Here is a 16348-nt window from a genome sequence, read left to right on the forward strand (position 1 = left end):
AATCCAAATTGTGAAGTGTTCATGACTGAATTTCCCATGAAGATAAAAAATATATACTTCCTCGAATATATTGTGTAATATTTTGTGAACGTGTTCTTCAGAGACAAATACACCTACAGAAGAGTGCAAGGAGCTTGGTATACGGCTTGCTGACTCTTCACAGATGGAACACTCTCATATTCGGCGTCCAGATCTAGAAACAGCACGCACCTAGAAGCCCCGGTGCTTCCTTCTAATCACCACAGCCCCTCCCTGACCCCCAGGCATGATTTCTTGGGTGTTTTTTTTCCTTACTACATAGGTTTGGCTTCTTGCACTCACCATTATGCTTGTGAGCCTGTAGTTGTAGATCTGTCATTTTCTCTACTGTATTCATTGTGTGAAGATATCACAGTTTATCCATTTTACTTTTCATGGCCATTTGGGTCATTTCTACTTTGTGGCTATTACATAGCATGCCGCGATGGGCGGTCCATCTCTTGGTAAGCATATGGACTCACACAGTGCCTTGCTTTTAATAACTGTTTTCAGAATAACTTCAGCTCTCCTTGCTAACTCAGGGTCATCATTATGAAGCTGCGTTTCATCCTGGGCTGTGGTGTAGCATATCCCCAGGATTTGTGGGGATGGTAGTTCAGTTTGGCTTTTTGAGTTCCTGTGTGCATTTTCTGTTCTTGCTGCCAGGTGACGGTTTACTATTGTCAGTTCTTCCTTCCTTCCTGGGTACCTTTGTTTACTGAAGACGCAGAAAGCAAACTGATCAGATGTATTAGAACTGTGTTCAGAACCCCTTTGAATGCATGTTAGTCCTGTGCCAAGGAGGGGGCTCACAGGCTGCTCTTCGTTCTCTCCTGACTTTGTCTGCTTTTGTATTCTTCTCAGGGCTGGATGCCTGAGCTTCAAAGGGCTGGAGTGCTGCCGTCGTTTTGAAATTAATTTTTTTGGCGGTTTTATTCCTTTTCCATTTTTATTTATATTTTAACTCCTTGCCCCCTTTCGTTCATTTTGAAAGTTCCCCAAGGTAGACACTGTAGTTCTAATTGTCTTTGTAGAAATTATCCCATGCAGAAGAGGTCCAAGAGGGAGGGGATATAGGTATACACATAGCTGATTCACTTCATTGTACAGCAGAAACTAACACAACATTGTAAAGCAATTATACTCCAATAAAAAGAAAAAGAAAAGTAAGCACAAAACATGGATTTATATTATTATGAATACATGTGAGAAGTATGCACCTAGCCAAGAGTAGGCATGGTGTTATGCTGAGATGAATCCACAGAAATCTGGCAAGTCTTGCACCTGGGTCTTGGGCCCCAGACCAATAGTTGGTTATTGATTATTTTTAATGCTCTTTTCTTTGAGTCTCGGGAAAATGCTACAAAAACTGTACATGGAGGTAAACAGATACTGCTGCTTTGTGAGGTTCTCCTTGTCCACTCAGGCCGATTATTGTAATAACCTATTACAGCTCCTTCTTTAGTACCACTTGTATTTAAAGCAACCATTCAGCTTTTATTTCCATTTTGTTTAGTAGATTTTAGGCCAATTGTACACTCCAGAAGGGATGTTATCCACACAGGTGAGAGAGGGCAGCTCATACCTCAGGGAAGCAGAACTGGAAACAAGGGCAAAATAATGGTTTCAGATGAAAAATGTAAACTGAGATAAATGTAAATGCACAGTTGACTGAAATTGCTTTTTCATTATCTGATGAACCAGTGAATTAAGATGATGACTCGAGAAAAGACCGGTTTCTCTTTTCTTGGCTCTCCAGAGGGGTTGAGGTCAGATTCCTTCAGGAGATAGTGTTTGCAAATCTACAGGTTGGTTGCTCTTCCAGTGGACTATGGCTCTGGGAGCACAGAAGTGGACTAGTTTTCAGGGCAGCTGATCCTGGTATAATGTGGAAAAGTCCGATTTTAATAGCTTTTTTTTGCTACCTTCTTTTTTAAATCACATTCCAGAAAATCACCCTTTGGTTCTTCAGAAAATCAAATGAAAAAGTAATTAAACTCCCCTGCAGGTTGCTAGGGAAGCAATGAAGTGCAAAGTTGATGAGCAGTGGAGTGTATCTCAAGAAACGTCTATCTTGTGGAAAATATACCCTGGGCATCGTTGAATGAGACCAGGAACCTCTCAAAGGGTTTTAACTGTTGAAATGTCAAAATTAAAGATGTCAACAACATTTTATTTTAGAGGGGAAGTGTGTTCAAGAAAATTTGTAAGAAAATCTCTACAACTAATTTTGCGTTATTTTGATATTTTTTCATCCGTCTCTGCATAAACAGAGAGACTGGAAAACCTTTATTGGTTTTTCATGGTTAGGTAGCAAGGTAGGTAGGTAAAAGTCAATGATTCTTAAAAGTAGATTAAAATTTTTTCTGTGATATTTTTGTACCGTAACTAAACAAACACTACATGTATACAAATAGTTTTAAGATAGTTCAAAGTCATAGAAAAGAAATTCTCATTTAACTACATGATTATCAGGGCTAACTCTTAAAACCTTTCAGAAAGACTTTTAAGAAGGCCAGAGCAGGTTGTGTACAATCTCCAACAGATTTCCTTGCCAGTATCATGTATACTCAAGCGTAAGGTCGAGATTTAACTGTTGAAGACAATGTGACTATAGCTTATGCACCTAACAGTTATCCTTTCATGATATCAATAATAATTTAGAGTTAAATGCCAGTCATTCAATAGTTAGTAGCAGTTATTCAATATATATTAAATACGAATTCAAGAAGTAAGTTTACTTAAAAAACTAAAAATAGAACTACCATATGACCCAGCAATCCCACTACTGAGCATATACCCTGAGAAAGCCATAATTCAAAAAGAGTCATGTACCACAGTGTTCACTGCAGCACTGTTTACAATAGCCAGGACGTGGAAGCAACCTAAATGTCCATCAACAGATGAATGGGTAAAGAAGATGTGGCACACGTATACAGTGGAATATTACTCAACCATAAAAAGAAACGAAATTGAGTTATTTGTAGTGAGGTGGATGGACCTAGAGTCTGTCATACAGAGTGAAGTAAGTCAGAAATAGAAAAACAAATACCGTATGCTAACACATATATATGGAATCTAAAAAAAAAAATGGTTCTGATGAACCTAGGGGCAGGACAGGAATAAAGACACAGATGTAGAGAATGGACTTGAGGACATGGGGAGGGGGAAGGGTAAGCTGGGACGAAGTGAGAGAATGGCATGGACTTATATACACTACCAAGTGTAAAACAGATAGCTAGTAGGAAGCAGCCGCAGAGCACAGGGAGATCAGCTAGGTGGTTTGTGACCGCCCAGAGGGGTGGGATAGGGAGGGTGGGAGGGAGGGAGATGCAAGAGGGAAGAGATATGGGGATATATGTATATGTATAGCTGATTCACTTTGTTATACAGCAGAAACTAACGCAACATTGTAAAGCAATTATACTCCAATAAAGAAGTTAAATTAAAAAAAAGTTTACTGCTGAGTGAACAGATAGAATTCACTTATATCCCAGAATATGCTAATTTTAGGAGAGAAAATGAGTTCTTTGCTGGTACTCATGTTTCTGTGGTATATAGTAAGAAGTCTTTGGGAGATTTTAGACAAGCAAATCCTTATCTTCTATAGAAGCTGGTGATGGGTTATCTATGTAATGCAATATTTTAATAAGTCCATGTTGATCTTCATAAAATCATGTGATTTAATTTGTTTTTAAAACTCACATATAATAATAATATTTATAAACTTAAACATTATTTTGTTTAAAATGCATCCTAATTTATTATTGAAATATATTTAGGATTCACCATATTGTTTTAGCCATTTAGCTTGGATGGAGTTCTGATTTCAGCATCCTCAACCCACAAACACACAAATCTGAAGTGGAAGAAAATGAAGCGGTTTCTGTGTATCAGAAATATTAGTTAGAAATCCCCACAGGACATTTTCTCCAGTGATGATTTTTGACTCTCTTCAGCTTTTTTAGTGTATGTTATATAGCAGATATTGGCTGCTTCCCTGTTGGAAACAGTGTGAAAGGAGAAAGGGGAAAATTAAATCAAGGCAAAAGGCAGCCAGCAGGTTGAAGAGGAGTGTACGCCCTTGCATGTAGATTTTAGATGCAACCCGGTATGCTTCTAGAATCTCTCCTTTCTCACTGTGTTGTGAAGGGAAATGCCCCTTTTCCGCTTGTCAGTCAGATATACCAATTTGTCTCCTTCCTGACCCTGTGCCCAGCCAGTCTCATCTGCTCCCTCCTCACCACTGTCTTCTTTACCCTCCGTGAGGCAGAGTCCTTAGCCTGCCTCAGGTCCAGTACAAAGCTCCACGTTCTCCACTCCACCCCGCACTGTGTCCGCCTTCCCTAGGCTTTGGCCTCATTCATTCATTAATGCAGGATCTGTTGCTGGTCAGATCTCTGGGTGCTGCAAGGGATGTGGAGACTGATAGGGTAACTGGGAAGATAAAACATCCACAAAAAACTCAGTACATAGAGCTTCAGATGAAATGTGGCATGGGAAGGATTTCTTGTGGTTGAATCATTCAGAGCAGGCTTCATGGAAGAGGCAACTTTTGAGAGAGCCTTGACTGATGTGCAGAGTTTGATTTTTAGATAGGAGTTACAGAAAGTTTTGGTTTTGATCAGAGAGTAAGATTAAAATATTATTTGACTAGGGAGAGATAAAGCTGTTTCCCAACTCTTTTCAGTCTCAAAAATTGAGAAAAAAAATAGTTAAGGAATGGGATAATTTGAAATCAACCAAGATAACATATTTGTCTCCTTTTTTGAAAATTTATATATTGTGTGTTGGGCACTGTGCAAAATATTCGAGGACAGTGAACACCTAAGAGTGTTTAGAAGATAGGACGTTTGAAGGAAATGAGATAGGAAAGTAGAGTGGCTGTAAAATTGGTTCTCCAAACCAGAATTTTCCTATGAATAAAATGAGATCTAATATACTTAAAATTATCTAATATTACTGAAATATTATTTTGTCTGAAAATTGCTTTTATTATATATGTGGTCCTATAAAACAGTTCTATATAAAATTTTTTTAATAAATAAAAAATAAAGTTATTTCTAAAATATATAAAAATTTTTAGGTACATTAGTGCAAAGAAAATCTTTTAATAAATATGTGAACATTTAAAAATTGCAAAGCAGAGTAGTTTTGGAAAATATGTAAGTATTTTAATCTGTTGATTATTCATCTATCTCTAATACTTTTCTGAAGAATATATATTTTTTCCAATGTGGTCTTATTATGCTTTTTTCCTCCATAAAATTGCTTGTAATCTTCTTTGGAGTTATATTTTATGATTATTAAATTTGAAATTGTTGACATCAGCAATTGACTCCTCTCTGTGGGTCATGTTTTTAATTAAGAAAATTATTCTGTGTACAAGGGCTGAAGAGCACTTCAAGAGCAAATCCTGTGATAAGGTTAGAGCAGATTCTACTAAACAGAGGATATTCTCAATTTTTTTTGGTACTGACATGTATGAATATTGACTTTTGTAAATATTTCAGCCCTTGATTGTCACAAGTTCTGTTTTTACCTCCCTTCAAAGTACTTTCTTTGACAAATACTTTGACAAGTTTCTTAGCTTTTATAAGACAAGACTTGTAAAATAAATTATCTCCATTTATGACTCTTTTGAATGTTTTCCCGTACTTAGATGCTTCAAAATTGTAGGCCTTTTCAACTTCATTTTATTTTGGTACAGAATATAAATTTAAAAGATGTAGATGCTGATGCTTCTTCAGGAGATTTGTGTCTTCTGGTTCATGTGGTTAATGATATCACTCTAATTCACTATAGTGGAGGATAAATGCTGACAAACTTTCTTTTAATAAGCCTATTTTTAAAGAATGTTTTCAGGTTTACAGAAAAATTGTGAAGATAGTACAGAGAGTTCCTATATAACCTGCACCCACTTTCCCTCATTTTTAACATTTTGCGTTGGTGTAGTAATTTGTTAAAATTAATGAAATGATATTGATACATTATTAGTAATTAAATTCCATACTTTATTCAGATTTCCTCAGTTTTTCCCTAATATCCTTTTTTTGGTTCCATCATTCCATCCAGGACACCACATTATACTTAGTTGTCATGTCTCCTGAGGCTCCTCTTGGCTGTGACAGTTACATGTTTCAAGCAAGCTACACGGTTATCACCATCATTCTTGAGGAAAGGAAATTTGGTACTGAACTTTTTATTAAGCATGCATCTTTGTTTGTCTTGTGGGGTCATTGCTGCTAAAAGGATTTACGGCAAAATGTAAAAGCTTTACCATCCAGTAAAATAACTGGTTATACATTTAAAACACACTAAAAATGGTTAAATCACAGTAGCGAAAACATTCTAGTTACTTTCTATTGCTCTGTGGCAGGACTCTCCAACTTGTGTTTTCGGTACCTATTTCCTGTACACTGTGCCTGTAATTTCCCAATTTCCCATTGATGTGGCCAAATGGCTGCCCGGCAGCACTGTGCATCTATCTGCGGGTAGCAGCACAACTGGCTGGTTTTCCAGGTGGCCCGCAGTCAGACCCCTCCATCTTTCTCCATCACCATCGAGACCTGTAGGAGTTATCTGTCTCCAGCTTCTCTTATCCAAGCTTAATTTGTTTTATCAGTGAGTATTCCTGTTTCCTGCTCCTGAAAGGAAAGTCTTAGTTACATTGTGTCTAGAGAGAGTCAGGAAAGGAGAGATGGGTTTATCACTGATGGTCTTCTGATTTAGCAGCGCATTAGTGAGAAGCCTTTTCACTGCACAAATGTCTCACGCTACCAGGTGAACGCTGAAGGTAAAAAGCGCACATCCACTAACTCACCCTGGTTTATTTTAATGCAGCTGTTAATGACTTTAATGCTTAAGAAAACCTTTAATGTATAGTCAGTACACAGTTTAATAACAATTACTACCTGTTAATGCAACTTTTTGATTACAGAAAAGGGGAAGTTCTGGATAAATGCTAAAGGACAACAGGCTTAAATTGGAATTGTTCCTGGCAAAACTGGGAAGGTGATAGATGCTGTCTAAAGGGAAAATTTAGCATAGAAACTGATATGGCACTCTTTATTTTCTCCCCATCCCCTATCTTTCCTGCCAAAATAGAAATTTTCAGTGAAAAATAACTATAATACACATAGTTGCACTAACATTTCTAGATTAAATGCCTACATTTAACTTGACTCAAGGTAAATTGATAGAAATATTGGGAGAGTGAATGTGCATTATAAAGTAAGAACTCTGAAATAAAGACACATATTCCCACATATACCTGCCCACTGTCTACATATATAAGCACATTGATAATGTGATGTCCATAAATGAAAAACTTTGATATGGACTTAGGGACAGGGTGAGAGCAAAGGCCTGTGTTCCTGGGTACAGAAGGGTTAGGTCTGCATTGCCCCATCCCCATTCCTGTGCTCAGGGCCTTATGCTAATATACTATAACAAGGATCAAAGTAAGGCCCATTTGGCCCTCTGCCTATTTGTGTAAATAGTTTTATTGGAGCACAACCAAGCTCATTCGTTGATTGTTGTCTGTGGCTGCTTTCATGCTACAATGGCAGAGTTAAGTAGTTGCAACAGGGATGGTAAATATTTTATATCTGGTGCTTTAAAGAAAAGGTTTACTGACCCCTGGACTATATAAGCTTTGCAGACTGACCTCGAGCATGACCCAACTCTCACTTTTCAGTGTCCCCTGCCCTGGCCCCATAAGACAACATTTCAGTCCAAGGGGCTTCCACACCACACGGCTTTCTTCCTTTCAGCCCTTTTCCAATACACAACATAGAAGCAGACAGGAGATAACCACCGACTTCTCTCTAACTCATAGGGGTAGAGGAGTCGAGAGGAAGCTTGACAATAGCTAATGTTTATCAATTACCTACAGCATGCCTCGCACTGTTGTCTGTGCTCCAGTTGGGTTAATCCTCACATTTCACGGTAGGTTCAAGTACTCTACCCACTTTATAACTGAGGAAACTGGAGCTCAAGAGGTTAAGTGTTTCGCCGTGGGTCACAAGGCCAGGATGTGCTGAGGAAGCATGTGAATTTAGCCAGGCCATTAACACTTACCCCGTGCACTCCTCCTTCCTGGCTTCAGGAGCCCTCAGCTGTTTCAAGTGTGCCGTCCTTAAACCTTCAGCACAGTGCCTCTTGCTGGCTCTGTCTTCCTCCCTCCATTGACAAACTCCCAGTAACTAAATTTCAGTGATTTTAAATAGGAAGTTTGCAATTTGCAATGTTTCTAGACTTTGCATAAATCTAGTTAACATGCTCACCTTCCAGGAAGTTTCCATTTTAAAACCTTTTGGGAAGTGTTTCCCAAATAAGTACTTAGGCAAGTAAAATATTTTTTCAGGGTGACATGAATCCAGGGGGAATTTTACCTGCAGGAGATGTATTTGGGCTGGGGGTCCTGGAGTAGGCAACAGTGGTTGATTACCTGAGCTAGGTCATCCTCTGACTCAGCAGCAGCAAAAACAGCTGAGAAAAGCCCAGGCCACTGGATTGGCTGTGTTTCCCAGTCTGTGGGGTAGTGGCACCAGGTTGAATAAACCACTGTTTGTTTTCTCTAGAAGGGAGAGCCAGATCACCATTCTGTAACTGAGTTAATGAAGAGCAAAACCTGTTGTGAGAAACAGGTGGCCAGTGTGAGGCTGTTAGTGGGCAGAGGTACATCCTGTCTGGAAAGCAAGACTTGAACCTCCAAAAGAGAACTGATGCTGCCCTGTTCTAGCAGCGCAGCTGGATTTTGGCTGTTGGAATTTACTTTCCAGTCAGTTGAGGTTTATTCTGAAAGTATGTGTACTATGTAATAAGAGTACATTTTGAAATCATTCATTTTCACTTAACTTGTAAGGGGGAAAGAGGCTAAGCCTTTCCCCCTCAACTGACTAAATGACAGTATGGTTTGTTCAGGGCAGCCAAAAAGATCAGTTGGTGTCACCTGAATAGGAATATACTCATTATCCTTATTCCCAAAGAGAAATAAACTATCAGATTTTAAAAAGACTTTATTATTATTATTATTTGTTGTTGTTGTTGTACGTGGGCCTCTCACTGTTGCGGCCTCTCCCGTTGCGGAGCACAGGCTCTGGACGCGCAGGCTCAGCGGCCATGGCTCACGGGCCCAGCTGCTCCGCGGCATGTGGGATTTTCCCGGACCGGGGCACGAGCCTGTGTCCCCTGCATCGGCAAGCGAACTCTCAACCACTGCGCCACCAGGGAAGCCCAAAGACTTTATTTTTTTAGAGCAGTTTTAAGTTCACAGCAAAATTAAGAAGAAGGTACAGAGATTTCCTATACACCCCCTGCTCCCACACATGCACAGCCTCCCCATTATCAACAACTCCCACCAGAGTGGTACATTTGTTACATTGATAAACCTACATTTTCACATCATTATCACCCCAATTCCTTACTTTACATTAGGGTTCACTCTTGCTGTTGTACATTCTGTGGATTTGGACAAACGTACAATGATATGTAGCCATCATTATAGTATCATACAAAGTATTTCACTGCCTTAAAAATCCTGTGCTCCACCTATTCATCCCTCCCCTCCAACCACTGGCAACCAATGATATTTTTACTGTCTCCAAGTGTTTCCTTTTCCAGAATGTCATGTAGTTGGAATCATAAAGTATGTAGTCTTTTCAGATTGGCTTCTTTTTCTTAGTAATATGCATTTAAAGTTCCTCCATGCCTTTTCACAGCTTGGTAGCGTATTTCTTTCTAGTGCTGAAAAATACTCCATTGTCTGGATGCTGAATAATGTTCCATTGTCTGGATGTACCACAGTTTATTAAAATTCATTCACCTACTAAGGGACATCTTGGTCACTTCCAAGTTTTGGCAATTATGAATAAATCTGCTATAAACATCTGTGTGGACATAAGTTTTCATCTCCTTTGGGCAAATACCAAGGAACACAATTTCTGGATCATATGGTAAAAGAATGCTTAGTTTTATTAAAATTTGCCAAACTGTCTTCAAAGTGGCTGTACTATTTTGCATGCCCAGTAGCAATGAATGAGAGTTCCTGTTGCTCCACATCCTCAATAGCATTTAGTGTTGTCAGTGATCTGGATTTTCGCCATTGTAATAGGTGTGTAGTGATAGTTTGTTGTTGTTTTAATTTGTATTTCCCTGATGACATATGATGTAGACTATATTTTTTCATTAATTTTTATTGGAGCATAGTTGCTTTTTTATTAATTTTTATAGAGTATCCTTTTTATGCTTATTTGCCATCTGTATATCTTCTTTGGTGAGGTGTCAGTTAAGGTCTTTGACCAATTTTGTAATCAGGTTGACCAATTTTGTAATCAGGTTGTTTTTCTTACTGTTTTAAGAGTTCTTTTTATATTTTGGATAACAGTCCTTTATCAGATGTGTCTTTCTCCCAGTCTATGGCTTATCCTCTCATTCTCTTGACATTGTCTTTTGCAGAGCAGTTTTTAATTTTAATGAAGACTAGGTTATCGATTATGTCTTTCATGGATCATGCCTTTGGTGTTGTATCTAATATGGCATCGCCCTGTCTGAGGCCATCTAGGTTTTCTCCTAGGCTTATCTTCTAGGAGTATGATAACTTTGCATTTTACATTCATATCTGTGATCCACTTTGAGTTAGTTTTTATGAAGGGTGTAAGATCTGTGTCTAGGTTCATTATTTTGCATGTGGATGTCCAGTTGTACCAGCACCATTTGTTGAAAGACTGTCTTTGCTTCATTGTGTTGTCCTTGCTCCTTTGTCAAAGTTCAGCTGACTATATTTATGTAGGTCTATTTCTGGGCTCTCTATTCTGTTTCATTGATCTGTCGATATGATAAGATTTTAGTTGTCTATACTTTTACACATTCTGTAATAAAGGAAAGTAGAAGGTAGTGAAAACTCCTGAAGTCCCACATTTCTGGATTAAATTACAGTAGACTTAGATTTACCTTCCTATCTGCAAACCTGTTTCAAAATCCTTCGCTTAATTCTCTGCTGCAGCCAAAACTTTGAGAAGTTGAGAATGGTTAAGATGTACATTTGATCATGTTGTCTCTTCCTTTAAACCTTCCAGCGCCTTACCACCCTCTCAGAATAAATGCCCCTCTTCCATGTCTTTCCTGTGCTCTCAGGCTCTGTGCAGTCATCTGGCTCTTGCTAACTTCTCCCCCAATCTGATGCTGCTGGTGCCTCCCCCACTCTAAGCTCTTCAGCCTCACCAGCTTCTTCCATTTACAGGAACTGCTGCTGGCCCCTCCCCTGCCCTCAAACCCCTCAACCTATGGTTATTGGTTCCTGGAACAGGCCACTCCCACCCCACTTCTGCCTAGTTGGCATCTACTCATCTTTCAGGTCATCAAACTGCAAGGCTTCGTCATGTTCACCTGCTCTGTGCTATCAGAGCATCTTGTACTTAATCTTCATGGTGAGCCTAGTGAGGGAAGATACTCAGTATGTTTCTTAGCATTTTATTTACAGGATCTAACGTAGTGCCCTTTGGATGGCCTGGATATTTAATTTCCCGTGCTCAGATGTTAGGGTCATAGCGTCAGTTTTCTTCCAGCCATCCCTAGTGTAGGATGATGTACACATTTAATACTATTTGCTTTTGTCTACAGACAACCATTTAGGGTTTTAGATCTATGTAATTTACAGTTTGAATAAATTGGTTGCCTCTCTATTTCAGTGCTTAAAGCAGCAAGACTTTGAATCTAAGGGCCAGTTTTCCTACCAACCTTACTGGGTCACTGTGTTCTTTAGCCTGGAATGATGTTGTCTGCACTTGACTATTTCCTGGGGGTGTCCTGAGACCAGAGGTGTCCAGGCATTCTAAATACTGGCCTTACTACATTACAAATACATAAACATCGATAAATATGTGCTCTTCTAAGTAAAATGTAAATCCTATGGAAGTGTGTGACATTTAAAATTTTTACCAATCTTAATTATACCTATTTTTTTCCTCCTGAATTCAGATAATTTCTCTCTCAGCTTCAGTGGGAATATTTGCAATTTACAATGCTTGTTTCCCAGGGATCATTTTAAAATTTTAAGTTGTGAATTTTTCATCAGCAGTTTGCCATTATCACTCTCTTTCATACAAATCGTCTTGTAATTTATTGAACAAAAAGATGAAAAGTCTCAGATCTTAAACATCTAAAACCAGTTGGTAATCCAGGGTGTGTCTTTCTCATTTTATTTGATCTCTTTCCTTAAGATATAAATTAGATTATTTTTAGCATGAGTGGCTCTGTCCGAACAGAAGCAGAGACTGTTTTTCATCTTGGCTGACTAACGTGTATGACCTGACCCTTAATCTTTACCCAGTATTTGTCTAGTACACCTGTAAACAGGTTTGCATGGTATTTGTGAATCCAAGCATAGTTGTCTTATATGAGGCCCTGGACTTAAGTCTTGTCACTACCGGGCACCCTTTTCAGCACCCAGAGGCACCGCCCTGGGTGAGGGTCAGGAGAAAACAGAGCTGTGTGTGCAGCATTGTGTGGTCTGCTTGTTTAACCTTTGACGTCAGGAGCAAGGACACTGGGAGAGACTGGTGACTCCTATAATCTCGGGAACAGAACAAAAAGACTGTCTTGGTACCAAGTAATGGCACCCAGTCTGTTGAGCTGAAGAATCCATAGGTGTTTAGCTGCCTGTACAGGACACAGCATTTAAATCTTACATAGAGGGACCACGTATTATCTTGTTAAGATAAAGTATTTTTTGTTTTTGTTTTGTTTTGTGCAACAGGTGTGCAAATCGCCACATGCAATGCATTGCAGTCTCTAGACATAATCCAGATGGTTCTCTAGTTTCACAGATAAGGACCGAATGAACCAAGCAGACAAAAGGAGGGGGAGAAGGGAGTGTGCCTCACTGTGTACGGTAGTGCTTTCCCCAAATAGCTTTAGGTAAATAAGAATTGATCAGATTATCTCATCTTAATCTTAGTTGTGCCTTCATTCCTTAAAGGAGTCCCTTTGTAATGTAGATGGTGCTTGTAGCAATAATACCTATCCTCTAAAATAATTTTCAAAAAATCTTGGTACATCAAAGTTTTCTAAATGGAGACATGCACTTGGGACCCCTAAAAAGCAGATTAGCACTTACTTTTGGTATGAAGAGCTAGTTCCTCTGGAGCCAGATGGGCTGAATTGGAATCCTAGCTCCGATACCAGAATGATACTTACCTCTCTTGACCTCAGTTTCCTCTGTGGTAAATAGGATACTAGTGATAACTTCTTCATAAGGCTGTTGTCAGGATTAAGTGAATAGTACATTTAAAAGCTGAGATCACTGCTGGGACTGCATATGTAAGGTGCTTAATAAATGTCTGCTTCACTATATGAATGCTTCAGAATAGTCTTTTATTCCCTTGAAAGAGAATGGATGGTGGCAGTAAAGACTCACCCTGGTCATAGAAGTTTTATTATTTATTTAATATGAAACTATCAAGGAAGGAGGTAAGAAAGTAATTTAATCTGGAAGGTGATGATTAAAAAAACAAATTAGGGGGCTTCCCTGGTGGCGCAATGGCTGAGAGCCCGCCTTCTGAGGCAGGGGACACGGGTTCATGCCCCGTTCCAGGAGGATCCCACATGCCGCGGAGTGGCTGGACCCGTGAGCCATGGCCGCTGAGCCTGCGCGTCCAGAGCCTGTGCTCCGCAATGGGAGAGGCCACAGCAGTGAGAGGCCCGCGTACCGCAAAAAAAAAAAAAAAAAAAAAAAAAATTAGGAAAGTATGAAGCCAACTTTTTAAGTTCAAGTTGAGTTTTACAAAGAACTTCCAAGCCTTAGGCTCTACAAAATGGAAACATTTCTTTCTCTCATATTAGGAAGATTGATGTGGTCAGGCATCCTTCCCGAGCAGTTTCCCTCCGTGTGGTGATCCAAACATATTTCATCACATGGTTTCGCCATACTGGAGTTTTTCACTTCAGCCATGAGGATGAGGAAATGAGGAGGGAGGCAGAGAAGGAGAGGGCTGGGAGGAGAGGGGAGAAAGAGAGAGAGAGAGAAATAGATATGAGAGAGGGATAATGAGAATGCATAAGAGCTGAGGATCTTACAAAGGATTTTAGGGGCCAAACATGGAAGTGGCACGCACATCACTTCTGCTCCTATTCCTTTGGCCACAAGTAGTCACATGGCTCCAACCTACCTGCCCAGGGTTCTGAGGAGTCAGTTCTCCCCTGTGTGCCCTATAAAAAGAAGCAGCATAGATGAGTATCCAGCTAGCCTCTGACACAACAGTTAACCATGTAACTTATTTCCTGCTAGTGGCAGACATTTTCTATAATTAATCTATTTGTACACTTCACTGTAAACTATTCCTGAAATTCTGTGTAATACCAGGACCAGCAAAGGACTCAAGAGAATTTACAAACATTATGTTCCTTTCTTATTTTAGAAATTTTCAGAAATTCAGGGAATTTTCAGAGACATCTGCTTCTGAACATTTTATTGCTGTGCAGTTAGCCAAGAAACAAGGACTCTTGGTGACAGTATCTTAATGGCAATCCTTGACAGTCAGGTCCCTATTAACAAGAAAGTTTTTATGCTTTGTATACCGCTGATGGTCAGTAAATGACAAGAGACAAGGAAGTTAATGATCCTGTTGTACATTGAAATTACATGGAACAATGTAAGAATAGAGTTTTTTTTTTTTCTGCTGTTTAATAAATATGGCTCACTACTGTAGCCAGTATTTGTACTCAGCTCTGACAGGAAGATTGATGGCAACTTTCTGTGTCTTATATCACCAAATAAAGTGACTTATTCCTGCAGGTTTATTAATAATATTTCAGTTGAGCAGTTCTTTTCAATCATAATTGGCCTCTGCACACATTGAGTGGTTTTTTTGGTTTGTTTGTTTGTTTTTGTTTTTTTGGGTTTTTTTTTTTTGCCGTACACGGGCCTCTCACCGCTGCGGCCTCTCCCGCTGTGGAGCACAGGCTCTGGACGCACAGGCTCAGCGGCCGTGGCTCACGGGCCCAGCTGCTCCTTGGCGTGTGGGATCTTCCTGGACCGGGGCACGAACCCTCATCCCCTGCATTGGCAGGCGGACTCTCAACCACTGCGCCACCAGGGAAGCCCCAAGCAGTTTATTTTTAAGAGAAAAGCTGGGAGAGTTTATAGCTACGTGGACACACCTCAGGGCCATGCCTAAATAAGCTTTGGGTTAATATATACCTTACATTTTGAAGTGTTTCATAGTTCTGTGTACTGATTTTGAATCCCATTTCTTCTGCCAAGGTTCAGATGTTTAACACCACTGGGAAGCAATATAATGTAATGGTTAACCATGTGATCTGAAGTATCAGACTGAGTTTGAATCCCAATTCTGCCACTCAGTCACTATGTGACCTTGGAAATTTTCACTGTTTGCTATGATTGCCTAGATATTTCTGATAACAAATATCAGACTGGGTGGCTTAAACAACAGACATTTATTTTCTCACCATTCTGGAGACTGGACGTTTGAGATCAAGGTATTGGCAGGGTTGAAGGTGAGAGCCTCTCTTCCTGGCTTGTCAACGGCGGTCTGACTTTGTCTTCACATGGCCTTATCTCTGTATCACCCAGAACATCAGCTCCCAAACTTGAGTCAAGGACACCACCAGCCTCACTGACTCACTCCTTTATCCCCTAGCAGAACAGCTGCCCAGTCTTACCAGGTTTTCTTTTGAAATGACTCTGAAATATTTGTCTTTTACAAATGTTAATAATAACAAGTATGAGGACTCTCACATATAAATATAATATATATGAAATAATTTTTAACTGACTATAAAACAATAGGTATATGTACTTTTATGATCATAAAGTCTGAAGTATGTCTTATAGGGATTGGTGGGACATATTATTAAGTAATTAGTTTGCTACCTAACTTTTTTTCTGTAAATCTATTTAACTTTCTATGAAAGAAAAAAAACCCAGCAGTGACAAAAAAATCCTTCCCTATCAATCCTTCCCTGTGCATGTCCACTGCCCTCACTGGCCTCCATCTTCTAATATTAAATCATCACATTGTACACCTTAAAAAATCACACTGTACAACCTAAATATGTACAATTTTTATTTGTCAGTCATATCTCAATAAAAAAATGGGGAAAAAATGAAGTTGTTGTTCCACTGTTAAACATACAATAATAATATGAAGAATAGTGCAATAGCATCTCTGACTGCTATCTTCCCTCCATTCTGGTCATTCTATTGTTACATTTTTCTTCCTTGGTTCTTAAGTGTCTCTTTCCTAAAAAATATTCTGAAATTTTGACTTTTTTTATTCGGTTTTATTTAATTTATAATCTAATTTTT

General features: G+C 39.2%; 1 protein-coding gene across 1 annotated transcript in view; it reads left to right on the top strand.

Moving 5' to 3' along the window:
• Positions 1-16348, top strand: part of RASEF (RAS and EF-hand domain containing) — an 81855-nt gene that overhangs the window by 14384 nt on the left and 51123 nt on the right. The gene's annotated exons all lie outside the window — the stretch shown is intronic.

Source organism: Mesoplodon densirostris, chromosome 6 (assembly GCF_025265405.1).
Source record: "Mesoplodon densirostris isolate mMesDen1 chromosome 6, mMesDen1 primary haplotype, whole genome shotgun sequence".
In the NCBI taxonomy this organism is placed as follows: domain Eukaryota; kingdom Metazoa; phylum Chordata; class Mammalia; order Artiodactyla; family Ziphiidae; genus Mesoplodon; species Mesoplodon densirostris.